This window comes from Callospermophilus lateralis, unplaced genomic scaffold, assembly GCF_048772815.1.
Source record: "Callospermophilus lateralis isolate mCalLat2 unplaced genomic scaffold, mCalLat2.hap1 Scaffold_83, whole genome shotgun sequence".
Lineage (NCBI taxonomy): Eukaryota > Metazoa > Chordata > Mammalia > Rodentia > Sciuridae > Callospermophilus > Callospermophilus lateralis.
In genome coordinates, this window is record NW_027516368.1 from 5,707,197 (window position 1) to 5,731,598 (window position 24,402).

General features: G+C 40.1%; 2 pseudogenes; both read right to left on the reverse strand.

The window, feature by feature from the left end:
* Positions 1-200: 200 nt before the first annotated feature.
* LOC143387623 (proline-rich protein 15-like) lies at positions 201-581 on the reverse strand (annotated as a pseudogene).
* Positions 582-2,982: 2,401 nt separating this feature from the next.
* LOC143641048 (uncharacterized) overlaps positions 2,983-24,402 on the reverse strand; it is a 106,537-nt pseudogene continuing 85,117 nt past the window's right edge.

Below are 24,402 nucleotides of genomic sequence, written 5' to 3' on the forward strand. Positions count from 1 at the left end.
CATCTTTGAGCCATGAAATATTGAGAACTCAATTGACACTTCAATTTCCAGAAAAATAAAATCTTGGAGGCCTCGGGTGAATATTATGAATATGGTGGGGTGAGACACCAAATAGGGGGCTGGGTCCAAATTATCAGGTATGGAACTGGGTTCTGGGGTTATTGTGGGAAAAGAGACAAGCCTTAGAGTGCTCACTCCAGCTATTGCTTGTCCTCCTGGGCATCATCAGGGAAGTCTGCCTCCTCTGGGGACCTGTCTCCCTCTGGAAGCAGCGTGGCACGCACTTTCCTCTTCTCCTTAAAGCGGCCAGATCTCGAGATCTTCAAATTGCAGCGGCTGTTGCCAGACTTCTCCCCACACAATTTGTCTGGCTTGGAGGACTCGCTGGCGCCCGCAAGGACATTGGGGTGCTGGTTCTCTCGGGAGCTGCTAGTTCATTCTGGGCTGGGAGGGTTGGGCTCCGCAGGGTCTGGCTGGGCCAGAGGCTGCGCCCCCACAGTGGCTTCCTTGCTTTTCTTCTTGGTGTTGGTTAGCGATTTCCACCGGGGCCCAGAGCTGCCCGTGCCACCGCTGTTGGTCATGGTCCGCCAGCCGGGGACTGGGGCGCCCCTCGTGGGGAAGGGCTTCAACTGCAGCGGCCCTCACTCCTGATGGTCTCTCCCCACCTGTTTTCCTGGCTTCTATGCGGCTGCGGGATGGGAGCCGAGGCAATCCCTATACTGGGGAAGAAAACACAACTTGGTTAATGGGTTGGTCTAAGTCGCCAGTGCCCCCAATTTCCTTTCTTCCCCTGCACTCCACCTGGCACCCAGCGAGATCTGAGCTCCCCAAGTTCGGAGCCACGTGGCCCCCATGAGGCACCGCCACACCTCCTGAAGTGCCGGCAGACTACTGACCTCCAGGGCGTCACCACCAGATCTCTGGGCAGATCCTTGAGCTCCAGGGCTCAACCATTGCTTCCAGGGAGAGCTCAGTGGTTACCGTGTGAAGGGCACCCGGGCAAATCCAGCCATCTGGATCAAGCGGGCTCCAGAGGGAAAATGTCCTGTCCTGTCCACACTGTCTGACTGTAGATGGACGCCCATAAAGGATCCACCTTGGCTAGAATGACCTCCCTTCCTAGGAGCACCTGGGAGGAGGACGCCGAACCAAGAATAGGAGTCTAGAGTTGAATAATGAGCTTTAGACCACGATCAAATAGACCCAAATTTCCCTCAAAGGTTTTCCCCTAGACACTCGCAATCCAGGATCTTTTTCAATGTGATAATACGAGGAATTTATATCCCAGTAAGGAAAAGGGACAAGCTCATACTGTTTTTTTTTTTTTTGTTGTTGTTGTTGTTGTTCTGCTTCTTTTAAACTCAGCTTTTAACTGCTTCTGCCTTGTGACTTTCAGAGAAGCATGTCTAGACTAACTTCCCGTGAAAACTGCCATCCTGCTCTTCCTTTTATTCCTCAGTGACCAATGTAGCGTTTTCACAAAGGTCGCTCCCACCTACTGCTGTGATGAAGTCAAGAGGCAAACGTCCTTTCTCCCCTTTCCTTTAGTGCTGTATCAATTATGCACCGAGTTGTCTGTCTGTACTATCAACTCATCTATGGAGAATTTTAATTACGAATTAAAGGTTTCTGTTCTTTTTCTTGCTCAATTCCATCCTCCAAAGGAGAGAGCGCTCAACTACAAACTCCAAAACGATTTTCTTTTTCTCCAGGCTTTTAATAGCCCCTCTGCGGAGCAAAAAGGCTGCTTATTAACACTTAGGTGCTAATATTGAAAGCTCAAATTCTCTGCCCACTTTCTGGTACACTGTCTCTCCAGCACTACTTCCACGATTGCGTAGGATTCACTTGAGCTCATTTCCAGGTTTCTGCTCTGCTTGTTCTCAGCCCAGGCGCCCAGCACTCTTGGGATTTGCCAGTGCGCAGGAGAGAAACTTCAGCAGTGTTTGTTTTTAGTAGTTCTCCTCCCGGAACTACCAGGGAAAGGAAGTCCCAAAGCCTGTGGAAGGCGACCCAGTGGCCTCGGATGCTCCCCTAAACCGTGGCACCAGCTTCTCTCCAGGATGCCCCCAGGCATACTTGGGCTGGGACTTTGAAAACAATAAGAAAAAAAATGGCCAAAAGTTCCTTTCCTTCGGTACAAAAGGCACCCATGCCCTCAAGCACAATTGGCAGTAGGGTCTGCAAACATCCCACTCTCTACAACTTTGCAGATCAGAAAAGCACCCCCTCCTCCAGGTTATTTACTAATGGTGGTGGTGGGTGGTTCCGGTGCAGCTTTCTGTCCTCCACACTTTATTCTACAGAATTTCCAGAACTATAAACTTTGTGTGCACCAAAGGCCTTGTGTAAATTGTGCAAGGAAAAAAATTGCAAATTACTCAAAGGTCTGAAGAGTGCAGTTCTTGAACTCTCTCAGCTCACAACTTCCCTTTCGGTTCCAGAAGGTGAGGGACTAGGCGGCGCGGGGCAGCACCCCAGGGTGCTACCGCGCCTCCAGGTTGTCTGGGCGGTCGAAGAACCACCCCGGTAGCTCACCTGCTTGGTTCCAGGACACCACTGGCCCGCTCAGCATTCATGACCGAGATCACTAAGGGGACACGCTCGGGGTACCTGAAGTTGGGGCTTGGTGTCCCTTCGCGTGGTCTTGGAGGGATTCCGTTGCTGGAAACCGAACCAAACAATCCCTGCAGCAAAGCTTAACTAAATGTTGCTGTTGGTCTCTGGCACCTCCAACTTCTGAGCAGTGCGGAGGCAGCCCTGGCTCAGTCGGGTCTGAGGGACTGTCGGATTCTTTGCCCCAGGTGAAGAACCAAGCAGCCTCGCCTGATTAAGTAGCTTTACATTCTAAGGCAAGTCCCTCTTCCTGGATAGAACCGCTCGGGAAGCGCCCCAGAGGTGGGACCCCAGCTGCTCGCTCTGGCGCATTAAGCCTTTCTATGCTTTGGTAGGAACGTGAAAAGACATCTGCGCACCTTCTGGTTATTCGCCAAGTGATTGGAGAAACCAGAACCCAGCGGCAGCAGGAGGGGGGAAAAATAGGAGGCGGTCACCGCTGCCACAGGTGCAGGTAGGCACTTCGCGTTCCCGCCCTTCAGGGGACGAGATTGGATTTATTACCAAGTAGGAGTGGGTCCAGCAAGCGGTGCAGCACAGCTTTTCTCCAATCAGACTCCACAAAGGTGGCGCCACGTCTGCGACCAGATCCAATCTCGTCCCCTTGGCGCCACCCTTGTGGAGTCTGATTGGAGAAAAGCTGTGCTGCACCGCTTGCTGGACCCACTCCTGCTTGGTAATAAATGGTGGAGGCTTGAGAACTGGAGACCGAGACTGGAGGTGGGCTCTTTGAATAAATGCTGCGACAGCTCTCCCTTTGCCCCTACCCGGATTTCTACCCCGCCTCTGTCCACCGCTACCTGGGTCCGGGAATCCCAAGTTTTGTGACTCACAGGGGGCTGATTCACACTCGGGAAAAATGTTGGGGAATTTCAGGCGCCCTTAGTTAAAAGGCTATAACATTATTAACCAGCTTGCTGTTGACAAGCGGGTGCTGTTACGTGCTTGATTCTTGCATTTAATCACAGTGTTAGTATGTAATCTCTGGTGTTGCAGCAGCCTTATTGCAATAGTGAGGCATATTGCAACAGGGAGGCCACAGGCATGTGAATAAAAGACAATATGCTACGGATGAGGGCATGGGAATGTGGAAAGTATCTTGGTCCTAGATAATGACAGAAAGCCCCTGAAAGAACCGTGGAATCACTTACCTCCAGATTCCTATTTCAGTGAGATAATACCTATCTCTATGATTTAACCACAGATCGAACAAAATTTTCAGTTAGTTGCAACCAAACACATTCCTACTTGATACAGACTATAATAGTTACAGGAAAACATGCTAATGTTCAAAAAAAAAAAGAGGAAAAGTAATGTCACTTTTTTTGGGACCAATCTGAAAATGTCTTCACATTTTCCAACAGATGGAAGATTTAGTGAAATGTTTACTAGAGGACAAGATTTTAGAGGCAGGGAAAGCATCTGTGAAATAGGGAACTTTCATTAAAAAGGTGTGGAGGTTAGGGAAGGAGGAGGTAAAAGAAAGCAAGTAGAGCTGGTATAAATGAGCTGGGAGCAAAGTCCAAAGGATGAGCATCATCAGACTGTAGAGGCATTGTAGCAATTGGGTTTTTTGTTTGTTTGTTTTGTGTGTATGTTTTTAGTACCAGGGATTGAACCCAGTGCTGCTTAACTACTGAGCCATAGCCCCAGCTCTTTTTATATTTTATTCAGAGACAAGTTCTTGCTGAGTTTCTCAGGGCCTTGCTAAATTGCTGAGGCTAGCTCTGAATTCATGAACCTCCTGCCTCAGCCTCCTTAGCTACTGAGATTATGTGTGTGTGCCACTATACCCAGCTTGGACCTTTTTTAATCTATAAAATTTTTCATAACCTCCCTATACCAAAATATAAACATACACACAGGCACGCACACACACACAGGCACAGAGTTTTTTTTTTTAAAAAAATACAGTTATCATTTTCTGGCTACAGATCCAGGAGTCACGCTGCCGATTCTAGAAGGAGCGCTTGGTCTGTTCCTACCGTTCTGTGTTACTCAGACATCACAAAGGGAAAATGTAAAGTTGACTGATCTATCCAATTAATAATAGGCAACTCCTAATGTTACAGTATTTAAATATGCTCATACTCATGGCTTACATTTGTTAATATTTTTGTCTTGTCCTCTTTGCTTTTCAAAAATGTGTTGCTGATTTGAATATGGAAGACTTTTTTTCTGTTTTAAAATTAAATCGCAGCTTTCTCAGGTAAACCTTTAAGTGAATAAATTAATACCCTCAAAGATAACAGACAGCAAATTCTTAGAAGGTAAACATTGGTTACTAGACATTAAAATCAGAAATTTCTAGACATCAGCCCTGGTTTTTTGCTCTCCTAGCAAACCTGGCATTGTCTGAGAGGCGGGGAAATTACTTATATGACTTTGAAGCCTGTGTAGTGGGAATGGGCAAAGTTTTATAAACTTTTAGACTGTGGGCACTGCAGCCAAGCATGGAATTGGGATCCACTTGCTATAGCATCTCACCTAGAACTCTGCCGGGTTCACAAACTATAGTCATAAAGTGCTGCTGATCATTTCAGTTGTGCACATTGAGCATGTGCCCTAAGCACTTGCAGAGGGGTCCTGTGCAGTCTCTCTGCACAATCCAGTCCACACCAGCTGACTTTTCCTGCTGGCACACCCTTTGTCCCTTTGGTTCTGTGGCCCCTTTTACTAAGTCACAGGTTTGGAAGTTCTCAGCCTCTCGGTTCACACTTCACCAAATAGCCATCCAATTTCTTTGTGAAGAGTGCTGGTGACAATAACCTCACTACCTCCCCAGGCAGTTATTCTGTAGGAGAGCAGTGGTGTGTCTCTGCTGGAGCCTCTTCATGCAGCACACTCCTTGGCCCTGTTTCCCTCTCATTGGAGCCCGACCTCCTGGTCAGCACAGGTCTCAGACAGGTCGTCTATACTCGCTGCAGATAAAACCTTTCTCTCTCTGACCCACTGCCGTCTGACATCTGTCCACCGCTTCCAGTAACGTGGCTTCTGTAAGGTCCCGGATTTTGAGGCCATTTGTCAGTCTTCATCCTTTCCACCCTCTGCACCATCAGGGCTATGGACAACTCCTTAAAGCATTCCCTGTTCCAACTTTCCTTCTTTTTCACCCTAGCTGCTCCGTCCTATTTCTTTGCCAGCTCCTCCTCTTCCTTCCCATCGATGTTACCTATATAAACTGAGGTTTTCGAGCTGTTATCTTGAGGTGAATATCATGATGGGTGCTTTCTGTGTATTGTTTTGTTCACAATGTGACTACTAGCTACTCTAAGTGCCGTGACACTCAGTGCAAAACAACCCAGGGTGGGGCAGAGCCAGGAAAAAGCTGTGGCAACCTGAACCAGACTTTGAGCTTACAAAGACTCCGTGACGTTAGATTTCTTGAGGCTCAAGTCCTAAGTCTTTTTCTGATCATCTTTGCTGTGCTCCAGGGACCACTTACATGAGGGTGACTCTCAGAATTTGAATTTTTAGCTCAGGCTTCACCTCTGAATTCTGGACCTGAGTGTTTACACAGTTCCTTGATATTTATGCACATGGAACTAAACAAGTGTAAAATACAACCTGCCAACCTCATCTCCCATACCCGTTGTTGCCTTTGTTGCAGAATCCTCTGAGCGAGGGGCTCTGCATCTATGCAGGGGTGCAAACCAGAAACCAAGGTGTCTGTCTCGGTCCCTTTAGGCTGTTATAACAGAATATCACTGACTCAGTGGTTTATAAACAACATGAATTTATTTCTTACAGTCCAAGAGCAGGTGCCACTAGGTTCATAGATGGTGTCTTCCTGGTTCATAGATGGCATCTTCTTGCTGAGTCTCTGTGGATGCCACCTGTGAAGCTACTACACAGGTGAAGCTACTTGAGTGGTCTTTTACTTGAGCCATGGGGGACTGAGGTCTCCCCTTGGGAATGATCTTGGCATTTCTTTGTGTAGACTGCCCAATGCATGAGATCTCTGCCCTCACTCAACTAATGGGACAGTTCTCATAACTCTGGAGTTGGGTGTAACCCATTAGGAACTAGACACCCCAACCCCTACCTTATTTGGCAAAGAACATTCCATGGAAAACCTTTGACGTTCTCCCATATAAATAAAGCAAACATGGGCTCTCATGCTCTCTTTCCAGTGTCGAAGAGCCATTCCATCCCTGCATGATCATCTCCCAAAGGCCCTACCCCCAGATACCACTGTGTTGTGGATTAGGTTTCAACATATGGATTTGGGTGAACGTAGCAGTGTCCTTCTCAGTTTCTTCCTCGACTCACTCTCATATTCAGTGTGTCTCAAAAGCCATCAGTGGTATGTCCTAAATGTCTCTTGTTCCCACCCACAATCAGCCATGTGTACTGTTCTCCGTAATTTAAACTGTCATCATCTCCCAATCAGAACTGCAAAAGCAACCTTAGTGGACACCCTCTATCCACTCCTGCCCTGCTTTAGCCTATACCCAGAGTATTCACTGGACAACTTCCTCCATGATTGCAACTTAGAATAGTGTCCTCCTGTGCTTGGGATGAACAACTGGCATGACCCACCAGGCCCACATGATGTCATTCTGCATGGTCTACACAATATAATAATAAGAATGATTTTTACTATTTTGGCTACCAGGATTGAACTCAGGGGCACTCAACCACTGAGCCACATCCTCAGCTCTATTTTGTATTTTATTTAGAGACAAGGTCTGAGTTGCTTAGTGCCTCACTTTTGCCGAGGGGTTGGTTTTGAACTTGAGATCCTGCCTCATCCTCCCGATCCTCTGGGATTACAGGAATGCGCTCCTGGACCTGGCTACAAAACCTAATTCATTAGTTCCACCTCATTCCTCTTGATTCCACCAATCTCTGCCCCCCAGCCACATCCAACTCTGTTACCCTCAATGAAATGTTTTTTTTATTTTTTCCCCACTCTCTGCACCCCCAACCAAGCTATGTTATACTTTCATGGTATAATTATTAAATTAAGATTGTTTTATCCAATTAGTGGTTTGCTTTTATTCTATTTTCACTCTTAGGTCTTCTCACTTCTTATACTTTCTATCTGGGGACATGTCTCTCTGAAATACAGCCTTTAGATTTTCCTTGAGTAAGAGCCTGCTGGTAGTAAGTTCTTGATGCTTTCTCTGACATTTTGTCCCAATTCTGGTAAGATGTCTTTGTGTGTATAGAATTTTAGGTTGGCAGTTATTTTCTTTCATTCCTTTCAGTATATATTATTCCACTATTTTCTAGTTATTCTCTTTCTGTTGAGATGTTAACTGTCAACCTGTCCTCTCTTTAGAAGGTAATTTGTCTTTAAAAATCAAAACAAAACAAAACTGTTTCTATTTAGATTTATCTTTTTGCCTTGGGGTTTCTTCGGTATCACCGTGATGTGTGTCCATGTGGGTTTCTTTTTATTTTTAGAGTGTTTGGGATTGTTGCTTTTAGAAAAAATTCAGTCACTATCTTCTCAAATATTATCTGTGCCTCAGTCTCTCTTCTTTCTGGAATTGCAATTAAACATTTGATGCACTTTATTAGTGTGCCCTACCAAGCTTCTTAACTTACCTTATATTTCCCAGTTTTTACCCAGTGTGATTAATTCTAGGTAATTTCTTTTGATCTATATGGCAATTCATTAATGCTTTCTTTTGCTATTTATAAAACAGGGATTAAGTCTCTCCCTTAACATTTTGAAAGTTTTCTTCTAAATGTTCTGGTCTAGTTTTAATTCAAATATTTATTTCACAATCATTTTTCTATTCCTTGAAGATATTTTAAACTTGTGTTTTCTTCTTTAAACATAACATAGTTATTTTTTTCTTTCTTCTTAAATTTATTTCTTACAATACAATAGTGGAGTACATTATGGCATTAGAGCAGATAACATAGTTATTTTATATTTTCTATGTGATAATTTGAAAATTGGGAAGTCTTTAAAGGTCTCTTTCTTTTCTTCTTCTGCCAGTTCCCACTCATAGGGTCCTATTTCTTGGTGTTCTTGAATACCATTGTGTATTTCTTATTTTCCCCAAAAGAATTATTTATGAGAAAAACTTAAGCCCTTCAACAAAATTGAATTAATCTATAAAGATCTTTCAAGAGTTTAGGGGAACAGCCAGACAGAAGTACTTTACTTTTATATTTGAGGGTTTGGTTTTTTTTGTTTTGTTTTGTGTTTTGGATGATGGAAGCAACAGGACACATTGTCTCATGGTCACCGCCTCCCAGGGACAAGTCCTCTCTACCCCTGGTCTTTTCTGTGCTGAAGTAACTTCGCTGTCCATGTAGACCCATAGAGAGGTGAGCATACAGTACTTGTGCTCATGGGGAAGTCATCATGCCCCTTGGGGACCTTGACTCAGTGAGGGCAGAATTTTCAATTAATCCCTGTATTGTGGGTGAGTCCTGGGCTTAAAATTCTTTCCCTTTTGCTCCAGGAGGCTAACAAAATGCATTTTTTCTGTGTTCAATTGTTTTTAGGAGATTTACCCAAATAATCTAGTCTTCCATTGACAAAAATGAGCATGTTTTAATTATATTGCAGTTGGTTTGCTTGGTGTTTGGGCTTCCTTATTTATTTATCCTCTGACTTCACTAGAAAATAAGTTCCATTTTTGTGTAATGATCATCTATTTTATCTGATGACACTTCCTATGTACCAGATACAGTTCCATAGTAAGTTGTATAAACATAATAAATACAATATAAATATTGACTTGTTTAATCCTCCTAATGGCCCTCTGAAATAGACAGTATCATTATTATAGAACAAGAAACTGAGATCCTAAGAACTTAAGTTACTTTGCCAAAATCACATAGTTCATCATTTTCAGAGCCATCACTTTACCTCATGAAGACTGGCTTCACAGGGACATGCCTCATGACTAGGGTGTGTGTCTCTTCAAAAGCACCATGTCACCAGACATGGTGCCCAGCAATAGTAGTGTTCAAAACTGTCAAAGTGGTTCTACAGAATGTATAGATTTGAATGCTTTGATGTGACTGACTTGCAAAAAGAAATGCAATAACATGCAATTCAGATGGCTGTTCTGTGTAATAATAACTTGATTCTCTTTAGTTCTGACATAGGAGTACAGTGGCTAGATCCAGGCATCTGGTAAGTTTATGTTTTTGTTGTTAGCACATTGGAAAACACTATCATTTTGAAATACCCTTTGAAGGAAAAGCAGTCAGGTGGTGGGGTACAGATAGGGTGGAATACTGTGATACCAGAGGACGGCTGCTGAATTTGTATTAAATAATGAACTTGGGAACAAATGAGTAAGCCACCAGAAGACATGAAATCCTGAAATGAGGCTCTACAAGACATCCGGGCTCTCTTAGGAAATAAAGATCATTCAACTTTATTACTTTAGAAAGACGTTGATGTAAGTAAAAGTCATGTGCTGTCATCCAAGGCTGTGTTCTCTAGCTGGTCACCTGACTCCAGGTCAGGCCTGGGGTAACCTCGCTCCTTGAAGAGATGACCTGCTCTCTGCCTTTGTTAATTTACCTTTCCAAAGTGTGGGTTTGGTTCTGCTCCATTGGCCAGGTTGTATTTTCTCTTTTGTGGTTGGTTAATGGATCAGCACCTTACGTTACCTGAGCACAGGTAGAGGGGATATCTGATGAATGGGTAACATGATTCAGGAAGTGATCCTTTGGTTTCCTCACCTTTATCAAGGCCACTGTCAAACACCCAGCACTGGGAATCCTTGAGGAATAACTGCTTTCCCAAGCCATGGACTGTCAGTGGAGGCACAGCAAAGTTTGGGGAGCTCATCTCTGTTCAGTTCAAACACAGCAGATGTCACAATTACAGTTTGGGTAGTGAACATTCAGGCAGTGAACTTGATGTAATTTTGTTTACATATTAAGAAGAACTGCTTCAGATGCAACTAAATATCCTTTATAATAATAATATATTTTGAATTCTTACTATGGTCCTTTTCACTTTATTTTTCATAATGGGGACTGAACCCAGGAGTGCTTAACCACTGAGCTACATCCCCAGCCGTTTCTATTTTTCATTTTGAGACAGGATTTCACTAAGTTACTCAGGCCTTTGCTAAATTGCTGAGTCTGTCCTCAAATTTTCAATCCTCCTGCCTCAGCCTCCTGAGTCACTGGGATCACAGTCATGTGTCACCACATGGAGCAGCTGTTTTTACGTTTAGTGGTCACTTGGAGAGATAGATACTATTAGTCTTACGTTTTTATCTTAAAAAGCTGAAATAATTTCCCCAAGGTTATAGGACGTAAGAGGTAAAGTTATTTTGACTTGGTTTGAGTTACTTTCTCCCTATAATAGAGTGTTTTTCTGATATTGCATTTTAAATTTCATATTGCCATTTAATTAATCACTAGATCAGTAAATATTTGTTGGTATCAAGGCTTTTACATCCAAAGAGATAGCTATACTTTAGAAATTCTACATAGGTCATTGTTTTCTATGTTTTCCACTTAAACAATGTGAAATCATTATGGTGGCTTAAATATTAAGCCCTATGGAATCACAGAGGATTCAAAGCTCAAATTAACTATGGGAATTGTAATTATGTACATTTCTTGTGAAAAGACTTGATGGTTGGTTTGAATTATTAGCTGTGTGGCTTTGGGAAAATTAGTTATCTTCAGACTCTGGTTTCCTAGTGTGTAAAGTGGGGAGAATTCTATCCACTCCTCTGGGTGGTGGCAGGATTAGTCAACAATACATTTAATATGGTGTCTAGCACAGTACTTGCCCATAATAAACACTCAGTAAATAAAGGTTTGTTTTTCCTTGCCTAACTTCTTTCATTGGCTGTGTTGGGAAATTCTGTCATTTTTGTCCATCAAATCTATCCAAATGCTCTTTGAAAGTAATGGCAGAAAATCTTAAAAGGCATTGTCCCCTGCCCCCAAGAACATAATGTCAACATTTACTGTAGGATATTTAATATACAACAGTTTGTTCTGAATATGTTTTCAGGAACATGCTTAATGACTAAATCTAATCAAACAGAAGTTTTTTGTATGGGATTCAACAATGCTCTTTATCCTTCAGCACCCAAATTGCATTACCTATAGTTCAAGGAGGAAGTGTGCTCAGTTAAGCTTGAACGCAATGCTCCAAGAAAAAGATTAACAAATTGCAAGACGCACTCCTTAGAAATAAGGTCACTACTGGACTGTGGCTGAGGGCACAAGCCAAAGAATATGTCTCGTATGTGCTGCTTCATTAACTCCTGGCATCTCAATATATAACCTGCATCACTGAATGACACCTGAGGGGGGAAAGAACAGGAGGGTCACATCTTTGCTGTTTCAGACAATGTGGCCTTGTTTTTTTTGTCTTTCAATTTTTAAAATTTCATTAAAGAGATAGAAGTATATAAATTTAAGTCAAGGGTCATTAAATGGTTTATAGAAAATTACTGAGGTTTCTTACCTCATTCCTACCCTCCACCTCTTTATTCAGTACTTCCAATGATTTTGGCTTTTTACTTCTGCACTTATAGATCTCCATATTTGTCAATAATAGGAATTTTAGGGGGCTGGGATTATAGCTCAGTGGTAGAGCACTTGCCTCGCATGTGTGAGGTACTGGGTTCAATCCTCAGCACCATATAAAAATGAGTAAATAAAATAAAGGTATTTGCCCATCTAAAACTAAAAAAATATATTTAAAAAAATAATAGGAGTTTTATGCTTTCTTTTGATTGATCAGTATTAGCCATCCTGGAAGTTTCCTACTGTGTGTTAAGGATTCAGTTATTTCTCTACCTTGACATCTGCTTCCCCTCTCCCATATTCCCACTAGAGAATATTATATTGCAGCTCTTGTTTAACTGACTATTCTGTGTTTGTATCATTGTGCCTATGCAAATATTGTTCAGCCTAAACATTGTGCTCTACAAATGGACATTTACTATCTTCTTTGGCTTCTTTTCCTGAATTGACAATAAACTTGTTTTCCTTTCAATTAGTTTATCTTTGTCCCTATTTCTAATTCTTTCCATATCTTCCAGAGGCTTATTGGTTCACTTTTCTGCAAGGTCAAGGACATCCATAACCTCTGAGCTCCATTTTGATCTTTTTTGGAAACGTGGCTCCTAGACTCCTCCTTTCTCTTCCACTGTGGACTGACTGCCCCAGGCCTGCTGCCTATCTTCTGCCTGTGAACTCCTTCAGTTGGATCCTGGATTTTGAGCCTTTCTCTTTCTTGGTGGACTTCCCTGTTTTGGTGGAGCACATGATCAGGTGGAGCAGCAGCAGGCATGGCAGTGGAAGTTGTCCATGTGTCTGACCCCTGGGTTGCACAGTTCCTGTCTGGACTGTTTGCCCTCCATACCATGCGTGGCATCCATGAGGCTTCCTGGGTTCTCATTTTACACCTTATTCTAGAAAGTCCCTATGTTTCCCCTCCAATTTTGAGTTCCTCTTTTCTTTTTTTTTCTTTCTTTTTTTTGGGGGGGCAGAGGGGGAAACCCGGGATTGACCCAAGGGGTGCTTAACCACTGAGCCACATCCCCAGCTCCCCCCACTTAAAATAGTTTTTATGTGGTGCTGAGTATCCAAACCAGTGCCTCACACTTGTGAAGCAAGCTCTCCACCACTGAGCCACAGCCCCAGCCCAGCCCCAGCCCTTTTTTTATATTTTATTTTGAGACAGGGTCTCACTGAGTTGCTTAGGGCCTCACTAAGTTGCTGAAGCTGGCTTTGAATTTGTAATTCTCCTGCCTCAGCCTCCTAAACTGCTGGGATTACAGGTGTGCACAATTGCATCCAGCTGCTGCTGTTCCTCCTCCTTCTCCCCCATCCCCTTCCTCCTCCTCCTCCTCCTCCTCCTCCTCCTCCTTCTCCTCTCTCTCTTTTATATCCTACATCCTATTCCTTCACTGGCTTACTCCCTCGATTACATTCCTCTACCTTGTTTCTGTTTCATTTCCTCATATCTACCTCTTCACTAAAGGTCAATCCTATGTTTAATATGTTAATTAAATATTTAATTTCACTATTTAAAAATTATATTCACTATTTTCAACTCCACCTGTTTTATGTTTTCATGCTCTTATAGTCTATTCTTTTGTTATCTCTTTGGTCATTTTGAATGTACTTTTCTTACTACAATGTTTTAGTTGTTATTCCTAAACTTTCTTTTTTTGAGGGTTAATTGTACAATTTACTGTATCTGCTTATTTATATCTTTCTCACTTGTGATTTTTTAATGTGAGCTTATTAATTTATCTGTTTTTGTAGTACTGGGGATTGAACCTAAGGGCACTTTACCACTGAGCTATATCCCTAGCCCTGTGAACTTACCCTGTGGACAGGGCTAATTTTTTCCCCCCATGGAAGTTTTGTGTGGTCTGTATCATTATGCATCCCTCTTTTTTTAAAACCTAGAAATACCATGAGTCCAGACCCCTTCTTGTGTTGGTTTTTCTACTTAGGTTTTCTCCTACCAGTGGGGCGTATAAATTTAAACCTCAAAGTTGCGTGAGTCACAGGTTTGATTTCCTTTGGCTAGTCTATTTTTTAAACCCACCTACTCTTTTTTTCCAAAAGGCAACATTTTCCTGGTCTTTGTTTACCTGGATTGTAGCTCTTTCCAAAGGTCCCGTTTTTTTTAGCAATTTTGGTTCTGTGTTCACATTTTGTACTGTCCTAAATTTCATTGCCTTTTAAAAACTAAACTTTTAGTTATACATGGAGTTAGAATGCCTCATGACTAGGAAGAGGAAGGAGTTGGGGGTCTTACAGTCTCCCTAGGGGGCATGCCCCCAATGATCTAAGGATAGACCCCATCCCTCAAGATTCCACTACCTCCCAATAGCATCACCCTGGGGAATAAGCATTTTACATATGGGACTTTGGAAACCATTCAGCATCCAATCATAGCAGTCACTTTTACCTTTGCCCTATTAAAAAAAAAAAAAAAAAGCAATGTAGGGCAGTTCCATGTCCAAACCAGTAACATATCCATCTGGGTTTCTGGCCAAATGCCTCTTTACTAGGCACTTTGAGAAGGGTCCCTGTTTCAGAGTCTCAGTCCATAGATGGCTGACTTCATTGCTGTCTGCCTGAGAGGGAGCAAAACATCAGATGGAAAGGTTGTGGTGGAGGAAAGCAGCTGGGGACATGGTAGCACCAGAAATGGGTGGGAAGGAGGGAGAAAGGGAGAAGAACTTTGCTCAACAAGGACAAACTACAAACCCTACAGGCATGCATGCCCACAGTGACCCACCTGGGGGTTAATTCCCTGATTAGGTTAAGATTCTCATAGCCCAGTTATTTCACCTCTAAACTCACAAGTGAGTTTTGAGGGGACACGTCATGTCTAAACCATAAGAGTAGGCATTCTTATAAATGGGAGAAGAGTATTCCAGGCAGAAGACAGAGGAATGGCCAGGGCGCCCCCCTAAAGCAAATGTGTGCTTAGCATATTTGCAAATCCACAGAAGGATCTGAAATGAATCTGAAATGCAGTGATTATGGGCCAAGGTAGTAGGAGAAGAAGTCAGAGAATTTATGGGAATCTGGAGAAGTCATGCATGTAGGTCTTGTGCACTACTATAAAGACTTTGACTTTCATTATGAGGAAGATGAACAATTAGTAGAGGGTGTTAGGCTATCAGATCTGATAAGTTTTAAGATAATCCCTTTACTCACTGTTGAAATCAACTCTTAGGGGCAGAATTGGGGGTAGTTTGGATCTGAAATGTTCTCCAAAGGCTCATTTGTTGAAGTCTTTGTCTCCAGCTGGTGGTGCTTCTGGTAGATAGCAGAAAGTTTAGGAGGTGAAGTCAAGTTGGGAGAAGTAGGGGTGTGACTTTGGAGGGTATATTTTGTACTGGCCATGCCCACTTTCTTTCTGTTTCTTGCTGCCATGAAGTGAGCAGCCCTGTTTCACCACATGCCCCCCACCATGATGTTGTTAAGACTAATTAGACATCATTTAGGAAAAATCTGAAATCAATATTCTACAAATTAAGTAATTTAAATCAAATAGTCATATAAAGGAAAAAATAATTTTCAATATTTATTTATACTCAACACAGCATTTCCAAAAGAAAACTATACCAGGAGAAGATGAAATATTTCAGAAAATTTAAAAAGTTCAATACTGAATAAAAGCACAAACTAAAAGTCTATATTTTACAAAACATGAAAACTCTAGCTAACATAATGTGATCAACAAAATCAAATAGTAATCATCAGCCAACAATTATAAGGGCATATGAATCATACTACATACTCTTATTTATGTTGCTCAGTTTGAATAATTGCTTTTCTCCTTAATTTTAGTTTATGTTCAAAAATTTCACTCTATTCCAATAATTATGTCATTCCCATTAATTTAATATTTTTAACTTGAGTGATTTTACTACAATATTAACATTTTTCCAAAAAAATATAAAGTACTATACCTTCCGTTATCATCAACTGCATGAACGTTTGCTTTATTCTTAATAAAAAATTCTACCATCATCTGTCTGTTTTTCTTTATGGTGAGTAAAAGTGGTGTTTGGCCACTCTGAAAAACAACAAATATAGTTTATTCACAAAATTACTACTTTTCAACTGAAGTTAACCTTACAAAATACTGTATGAACATAAGCATATAATAATAATGTAAATTACGAGTAGCCACTCTCTTCTCTTCCCATTCTGCTTCCATACATGCTGCTCTTTCATTTTGAGATGCCTCTCCTCTGCCTAGAGTGGCCACATGAACTCCAGCATTTCTAAAACTGCTTCATACATTTACTGTTTCCATGGATCTTTGCCGCTGTCAAGCATTCATCACGGCATCTTGGAGTTATATAACATGCACCCTCCTCAACCAAGAGCATCTTGAGGACATAAACTGTATTTTATATCCCAATATCCCCATTCTCTAATACATATTAGTAAAGGATATAAGTATTATATTTCATTAACAAGCCAAATTCTCAATTCACTAATAGGGTGTATCAATCATATTCTGAAGAACGTCTACTTTTCCAGAAATACCAAACTGCATAGAAAAGATTCCTTGTTTTACTGTTAGAGAAAATTTACACAACTGTGCATGGTATGTCCAGTAGTACAGAAATAGCCTTACCATTGCTTAACACCTACTTGACATCGATTTTTCATTGTAGATATAAACATGTGGACAATTGAAGTTACAGGAATATATTTCTGAGAGCTTTCCAGCAACATGGAAGTTTTCTCCATGTTATACAAGTCCACTTGATTCTTTTTTATTTATGAAATCAGAATCCCAGATTCCAATGTAAGGAATTTCTGCTTAAAATTGATAGTCTGAGTAAACTATGTTGCTTTTTCATAATTGTTCCTGTGTCTTCTCTTATTATAAGATGAGAGATGTTTATCTTACATGTCAGAAAGTTCAATACAAAAATATAATATTTTTATGCAACTGGAAAAAATTTTGCCAACTAATCCACTGAGATGGGATTAACAAAGAGAAATAACCAACTCAAAAAAAAAAAAAAAAACTAACACAGAGCTGGGATTATGGCTCAGTGGTAGAGCACTCACATAGCACATGTGAGGCCCTGGGTTTAATTCTCAGCAGCACATAAAATAAATAAAATTAATGTATTGTGTCCAATAATAATTAAAATATAAATATTTTTAAAAACTCCAAACAAACAAAAAAACCACCCAGTCAATAACTGAGCAAAAGAACTAAACAGAAATTTCTCAAAAGAAACACAAATGTCCAAACTATATATGAAAAGGTCTTCTACATCTCTAGCAATTATGTTAATGCAAATAAAAACTACACTAAGACTTTATCTTACTCCAGCCACAATGGTAATTATCAAGAACACGAACAGTAATATATACTGGTAAGAATGTGGGGCTGGGGATGTTACTCAAGCGGTAGCACACTCGCCAGGCATGCATGTGGTCCGGGTTCCTGTTGGTGGGACTACATACTAGTAAAACCACCCTGGAAAACAGTTTGGAGATTCCCCAAAATCTAAGAAGGGAACCACAACATGAAACAGCTATCCCATGCCTCAGTATTTTCCCAAAATTAGTGAAACAAAATTTTACGTGTAACTGTATATTAATGCAGTCACATGTGTGTTTACAGTAACACAATTCACAACAGGTAAATTATGAAATTAACCCAAGTGCCTGTGAATGGATGAGAGGATTAAGAAATTGTGGTGCACATACATACAATGGAGTATTACTCAGCCATAAAAATGCATTATGTCATTTGTTGGTAAATGAGTTGGTATCCAAGAATATCATGCTAAGTGAAATAAGTCAAATAAGAAACGCAAAGGTCAAATGTTTCATATGTGGAAGCTGGAGTTAATTAAAGAAAAAGAAATGAAGAACAGAATATCAAAAGATGTAAAGAAGATCATTAGTGTAGAAAAAGAAGATTGAGAGGCACAGAGAGAATGAAAAAGGGAAGGCAATGAAGAAGTAAATCTTTAAAATTCATGTTATATGCAAACATAAATACACCACAGGGAATTGCATCCTTATTTATATGTAAAAAGAATCAACCAAATATAAATAAATAGGTGAAAGGAGGTCCAGGAGAATAGGAGGGGGAGAACAGAGGAGGAGGGGTAGACAGATGGAAAAGAGGGAATCAAGGACTCAACTGGAATTCCATGCATTAAGATTTTGGGGGAATGAATTCAACTACTATGTAAAACTATAAACTCTTAATAAAAATAACATTGAAAATGTATTCTCACTTGTAATGACAATCCTGGTAACATAATGCTTGCTTATTTTCCAAAATTCTTTTTACTCTCATCCACTTTAATTGCTACTTAAAGTTACTTATAATTTTAGGCAAAATTTAATTCAGAAATTTTGTGTATCATCAAGATTTATGTTGATCTACACAGATTACTTGTAGCATCATGAAAGATACCAAATATTGGCATTTTTAAGGAACAAAGCTGAGGACTGATATATAGTACAGCTGGCGAAATCCATGAGTTATCTACTTCTAGCAATAATTTATCTATTCTAGCAATGAGTGACCTAATCAGCCTTTCAAAAATTCCAGTGGGAACATGATTTTTATAGTATATACATAGAAAACTATTTAACTGCCAATCTCTAATTTCAAAAATTTAATCCCATTTGAAAGAGATTCATAATATATTATGGAGTCCATATTCTTATATATCAGTAGAAACCACCATGAAAGCTTTATCACACTATATTAAAAAAGAGGAGTTATAACCTCATTTATAGAGGTAAAGTAGGTGATTGGAGTAAGTGCTGCATTTGCCAGTAGCAAACTGAAGAACATGTGTGCCCAGCATGTGGGAGCAAACCATGCACACCACACCACACAGTACTATGGCTCAAGGGGACCGCATCAGGTTCTTTCACAGAAGCTTGAAGTTCAGAATTCTGCATCAACTGATGGAGACAAACTAAATACACACATGAGCTACAAAATAAGGAGGAAGAATATGAGGAGAACTTCCAACATTTGCTAGTATTTTAATAAAAAGAAAATTTGCCTATAATCAGTATTTTTTAACATGCATTACTGTTAATTTTAAGAAACATTTTAAATATTTTGAAAATAATGGTGATTGATGTATATACCGTGTTTTTGGCTTCAATATCTGCATTGGATGAAAGCAGTTTTGTTGCTATTAATGTGTTCCTATAAAAGATAACATAGTGGAGCGGAGTTTCACCCTTGTTGTTGTGAACATTTGGATTGGCACCATGTTCTAGAAGAATAATTGCACATTCCTCTTCCTCATATTGTAGGGCCTGTTGGTTTTAACCAAGAAATAGATTGTAAATTTTGGAAATCCAAGAAAAATATTTCACGTTTTACTCATTAGTTATAGCTAAATGGCATTAACCAATTTTTCTTCTAAGCATTTCATCAAATTCATTTCCTGCAAAACCACTGGCTATATCTACCTTCATCAATGGTGTGTTGCCATCACTGTCACACAAGTCGATACTACATTTCCTCTTCACTAGAAGAGCCACCACTGCTGGATTGCCATAGGCACAGGCACAATGTAGAGGGGTTCTGTGCAAGTAAGAAGCTTTATTAGGAATTCATAAGGTACCTTTTGAAATATACTACTATTTATGCAATTATAAACATTAAAAAGCTCATAATTCCTCTATTTTCTTAGGAAGAAGGTACACTATTTAGTAGCTGTCATTACTTATTTTATTAATGAATGATCAGCCTACGCCACTGACATTTTCTTCTTATTTCTTGTTTCTGATACTGCTGGGGATTGCACCCTGGGTTACTGAACTTCTGAGTCATATCCTAAGCACATTTTTATTATATAAACAATTTTGATGCAGGGTCTCACTAAGTTGCCCACTGTGGTCTTAAACTTCCAATGCTCTTGCTTCAGCATCTTAAGTCACTGGAATCATGGGTATGTGCGACTGTGCCTGGTTCCATTGATTTTACTTATTTTTGTTTGCTTTGTTTTCATATTGCTGGGGATGGAACCCAGGCCTGAAACATTCTAGGTAAGGAAGGGCTCTACCACAGAACCACATCCCCAGAGCAGAGTAGCCCACTTGCCTAGAAAGAAGATGGACTTGAGATTTAGCTCATCTTCAGTTTGAATTCTACTTTAGGCTCTGTGATGTACTAGTTATCCCACAGTCTTACACTCCCTCAATTTCCTAAAAAGTAAGGATTAAAATTTTGAGTATCTCCCTGGATACTACCAGGATGCTTAATGGAGAATCTATGTAAAACATCTGAAGAGTTTGTAGCACAAGCAACAGCTCCATAATTGGTAGCTATTGTAATCAATATTATTGCTTTTTATCAACTAAGAGTATTTCAATTAATAAGTTAGTAGTATTGTAGTGATTTTTAAAAATATATTTTAAAAACTATGTATTTCAATGAGTCTAAGATGATTTTTCTTCTTATCATTTTAACAACACTGACAATGGAATCCCACCAATAATTCGGGCTGCATTACAACTATAATTGGCAGCATTTAATTTTTTCTTCATAAACAAAATAAAGAACCATCATAATTCATGGTGCCTTACCTTAAGTGAAATGTGAGATAAACAATAGATTTATGGCAGTTCTCATGACATGGATGGCATTTAAATTCAGTTTTAAAAGTATGAAAGGTAAAGTAGGCTGAATAACAACAGTAAAAGGCCAAACCGAAAGCAAACTTAATGCCAAAGGAAAAAGAACCTAAATGAATTAGTATGGTTAAATTAATTCAGTATTTATATATATGGGATTTATATATGAATCAGGTGTTTTCAATGTTCAGTATTTAATACTGTCTTAATTTTTCACAAGGGACGTTTACAATTTCTTACCTCCATGAATGCATGATAGAAAAGGAGGAAGAACTGTTTCATTTGAAATTGAGTCCTATCACTTCAGTTTTAATTAACTGGTAACACCTAGAAAGTTTTTATGTAAGAGTTCTCTGAGATAGTAGAATATGTCAAATACAAAATAAGTAGCTGTGCATTTCTTGTGCATTAAAAACATATTCATTTTATGAGTACAAATGAATAGAATTAAAGAATAATTCTTTAATGCTTTACTTTATAAAAGTTTCACTTAGAAATACTAAAGTTGAGAAGTTTAGTATTTTTATGTGAAACTTTTATAAAGTAAAGCACTACTTTTTCAGTAGTAATAATCTTTTATACTTGCTCTCTTCTATTCTCACCTAAACAAAATTATTAACTTATAATTGCATATTTAAAGTAAAATATACATATATGAGAAATGTATGTGTAGTAATATCTACAACAGATGAAATGCACTATAGGATATCTATATAGAAATGTACTAGAAGAAAATATAAATGCTTTCTTCATGTTGGCAAAGGTGTTTTAAGAAATAATGAATTTGAAAGAAGACTTCTTTTTTTTCCTACCTCTTTTTTAAAAATTTATTATGTTGATGATGATGACAATGTTATTGTTGTTGTTTTGCTGGGGATTGCACCCTTACCCTTTGCTTTGCCATGCAAAAAGTGCTCTAACACTGAGCTACATTTTCATCCTTGGAATTCTAATTTAAATCAGATAAAATAATATAATTTTACAGATGCTCAAGTGATAGTGACATATGAACATAGAAAAAATATTTATGTCCTTGGCAATAGAAGGAATTTAAGTCTAACAAATGAAATAAATTTCTCAGCTACAATATTTTGAAGATGAAGAGTAGTGGTATTGGGCTGTTGATTATGGCTTGAGCTGTTTATTGCTCCTCAAATAGATGATTTAATGATAACATCTGTGCCACATTTAAAACTGTGCATGCCACTACCTACCAATTCCATTTTACTCTTCTTCCAGATATTTGAGTATTCTTTTTATCCTCTTCCAGTCACTTATCATTTGGTCATTGGCAAACAAGTAATTTGTGAAAGTTAATAATGTATTCTGATACACAGAATGGCAAGTCTTTGTTCATTGCAAACATTTTCTTAGTGTCATCATGACCCTAAATGACTGTGTGTGGAACTAAAAAAAGGTACTGATATTTTGTTTTTTGTGAAATTGATAACCACAGAGAGCGCTCACATTTGGGGTCAATGAGTATTCTATTGCACAAACCACAAGCAGGGCCTACCTTTGATTCTCTTAGTCCCTTCAGAACAGAGCAGGGCAAGCTACATTAGAGCAGCAGCAGGCAGCTCTATACAGACTAGGCATCCTTTGTGTGCTACTCCCTTGGCCCTGGTGACTGAGAGCCTGCACTGCCTAGATGCTCTCAACCAATGCTCTATTCTCCATGCTTGAACAGATACACAGTAATGGATAACTACAGGAAAGGATACTGGAACAGTGGAATTAGCAATTTTGGAATTTTGTGCGAGAATCTTTTGGCAGATGCTTTTTTACTTTAGTCTAAAGTGATAACAAAATTGAAATAGCATGCTGTGTTTGTTGTTTTGGAAAATGTGAAAGCTGCCAGTGAACTCTAGTGTCCTCTGTGGAAAGGTAGTTAAAGGTAGTTAACTTTACTAACTGAAGTTAATGAAGTATTTGCAGAAAATTCAGGGCTTGTCAAGACTGTTGTTATGAAAATGGTTTGATGATCAAGATGACACCGAGTTATCCTAAGAATTTGATAAATTAGTGAGTGAAGCATGTGAGAAATAAGTAAAATCTTATTTTAGTGTACCCCTAAATATACTAGTGTGAAGGAATTTTAAAAATTAAAAAAGAAGAAAGAACATGGAGCCATCTTCCCAATTCAGAATTCTTGTGAGGCTCTCAGGACACAACATTTTTCAATGCTTTTGAAAATGTGTACATTAAAAGATGTTGTGTGTATTTGTTTTTTTTTTTTTTAAATCAGTGACCTTATAGGGAAATTTTAAGTGTCTGGGAAACCAGTTAAAAATTTGGTTTTGTTTAGCTGCCCATTAGATGTCCTGGGTATGGAACTTCCAAGGTGTGCAGGTCCTGGATATTTAGGACTCCACAGGATATTATGGTCAAATATTCTGGTGAAAGGAGAACTGGTATCCTTTCTGCTCTGCTCCTATTGGCACAGCCTGGATGGTGCAGGCTTCAATTCCATCAGCCCATTGGTCCCTTACCCCTCATTCCCTGGCCTCCCAGACCCTATTACCTATTTTTATGATCGGTGCTATCAATATGACATCCACGTCCCAGATAACATTTAATTCTTCCCAATTCACAATTTTTGGCAGCCTGGTGGATCTTCCCAAGAGGGTTATATCCGAAAAACTTGACTCCCAGGCTTATATAAACAAACTTTCTCCAGGCTCTATCCATCCTAAAGACAATTAGGTAACAACCTCTGCCAAGTGGCCTACAAAAGCACCTCTTCCATTAGCTATCTGCCAACCAACTGGCAAAATAGTCGTTGCCAGGTGACAATGATAAACACAAGTGCACATTCCACAATCTGCATGGCCCTAGGTGATTGGCTCCTGGATGGCCCGCCCCCTGTACTGTGATCAGCGCCTGGCTATTCTGTAAAGACCCCATCAAGAACCGGGTGGGACTCCCCTGAGACCACCCAATACCCATACAGTGAGTGAGATGACCCACCAGAATCAGGTGGGCTCAGTGGCGGGCAGGTGAGAACCCCCCACACCCAGATCTGGGTGGGCAGGACTAATCCTCTCTGCCATTGCACAGCTGCCTATGTCCACAGCAGGAAACAAATACTGCACTCTTCCTATTACTTTATTCAGTAAATGGCAGAAAAGGAGATCCCTGACTTAAGATGTCCATTAAAAAAAAATCTGGAAAAATTCAGGAATGCATTTAATTTAAAGCAACAGATTAGAAGGAAACAACAGAATAACTGCACCAAAAGCAATTTTATTGTCACTCTTCTGAGTCATCCAGTCCCTGACATAGCTCTGCTCAACACAAAGAGGGAGTAAGCAGCCCACCAGTTCCACTCAAAAGCAAAAGGAGAATAGTGTGACAACCATCACCCTAGGCTTTCCAGTGTAGTACCAAAATGTCCTGATTCAGTTTCTCCCAACCCAGATTACTGAGAAGAACAGATGAGCTATTTGGAGATGACCTGAAACAAAGAAGAAGTGGTGCAACACATGGATCAACTTGCATCAGAAGAAATCATGGTCCCCAGTGGCTACTCTGCCCAGAACCCCCACAACCTCTGCACTGTCTCCTCCTGTAAACAACTCTAGCCTTCATTTCTGGCATTGCCTCAGGGTTTGCCATTACATACCTCAGGTGCTTGCTCCAAACAGACTGCAGTAGTTTTTGCCACTGAGGAAACCAACAGCCACAGAGGAACACTGCATC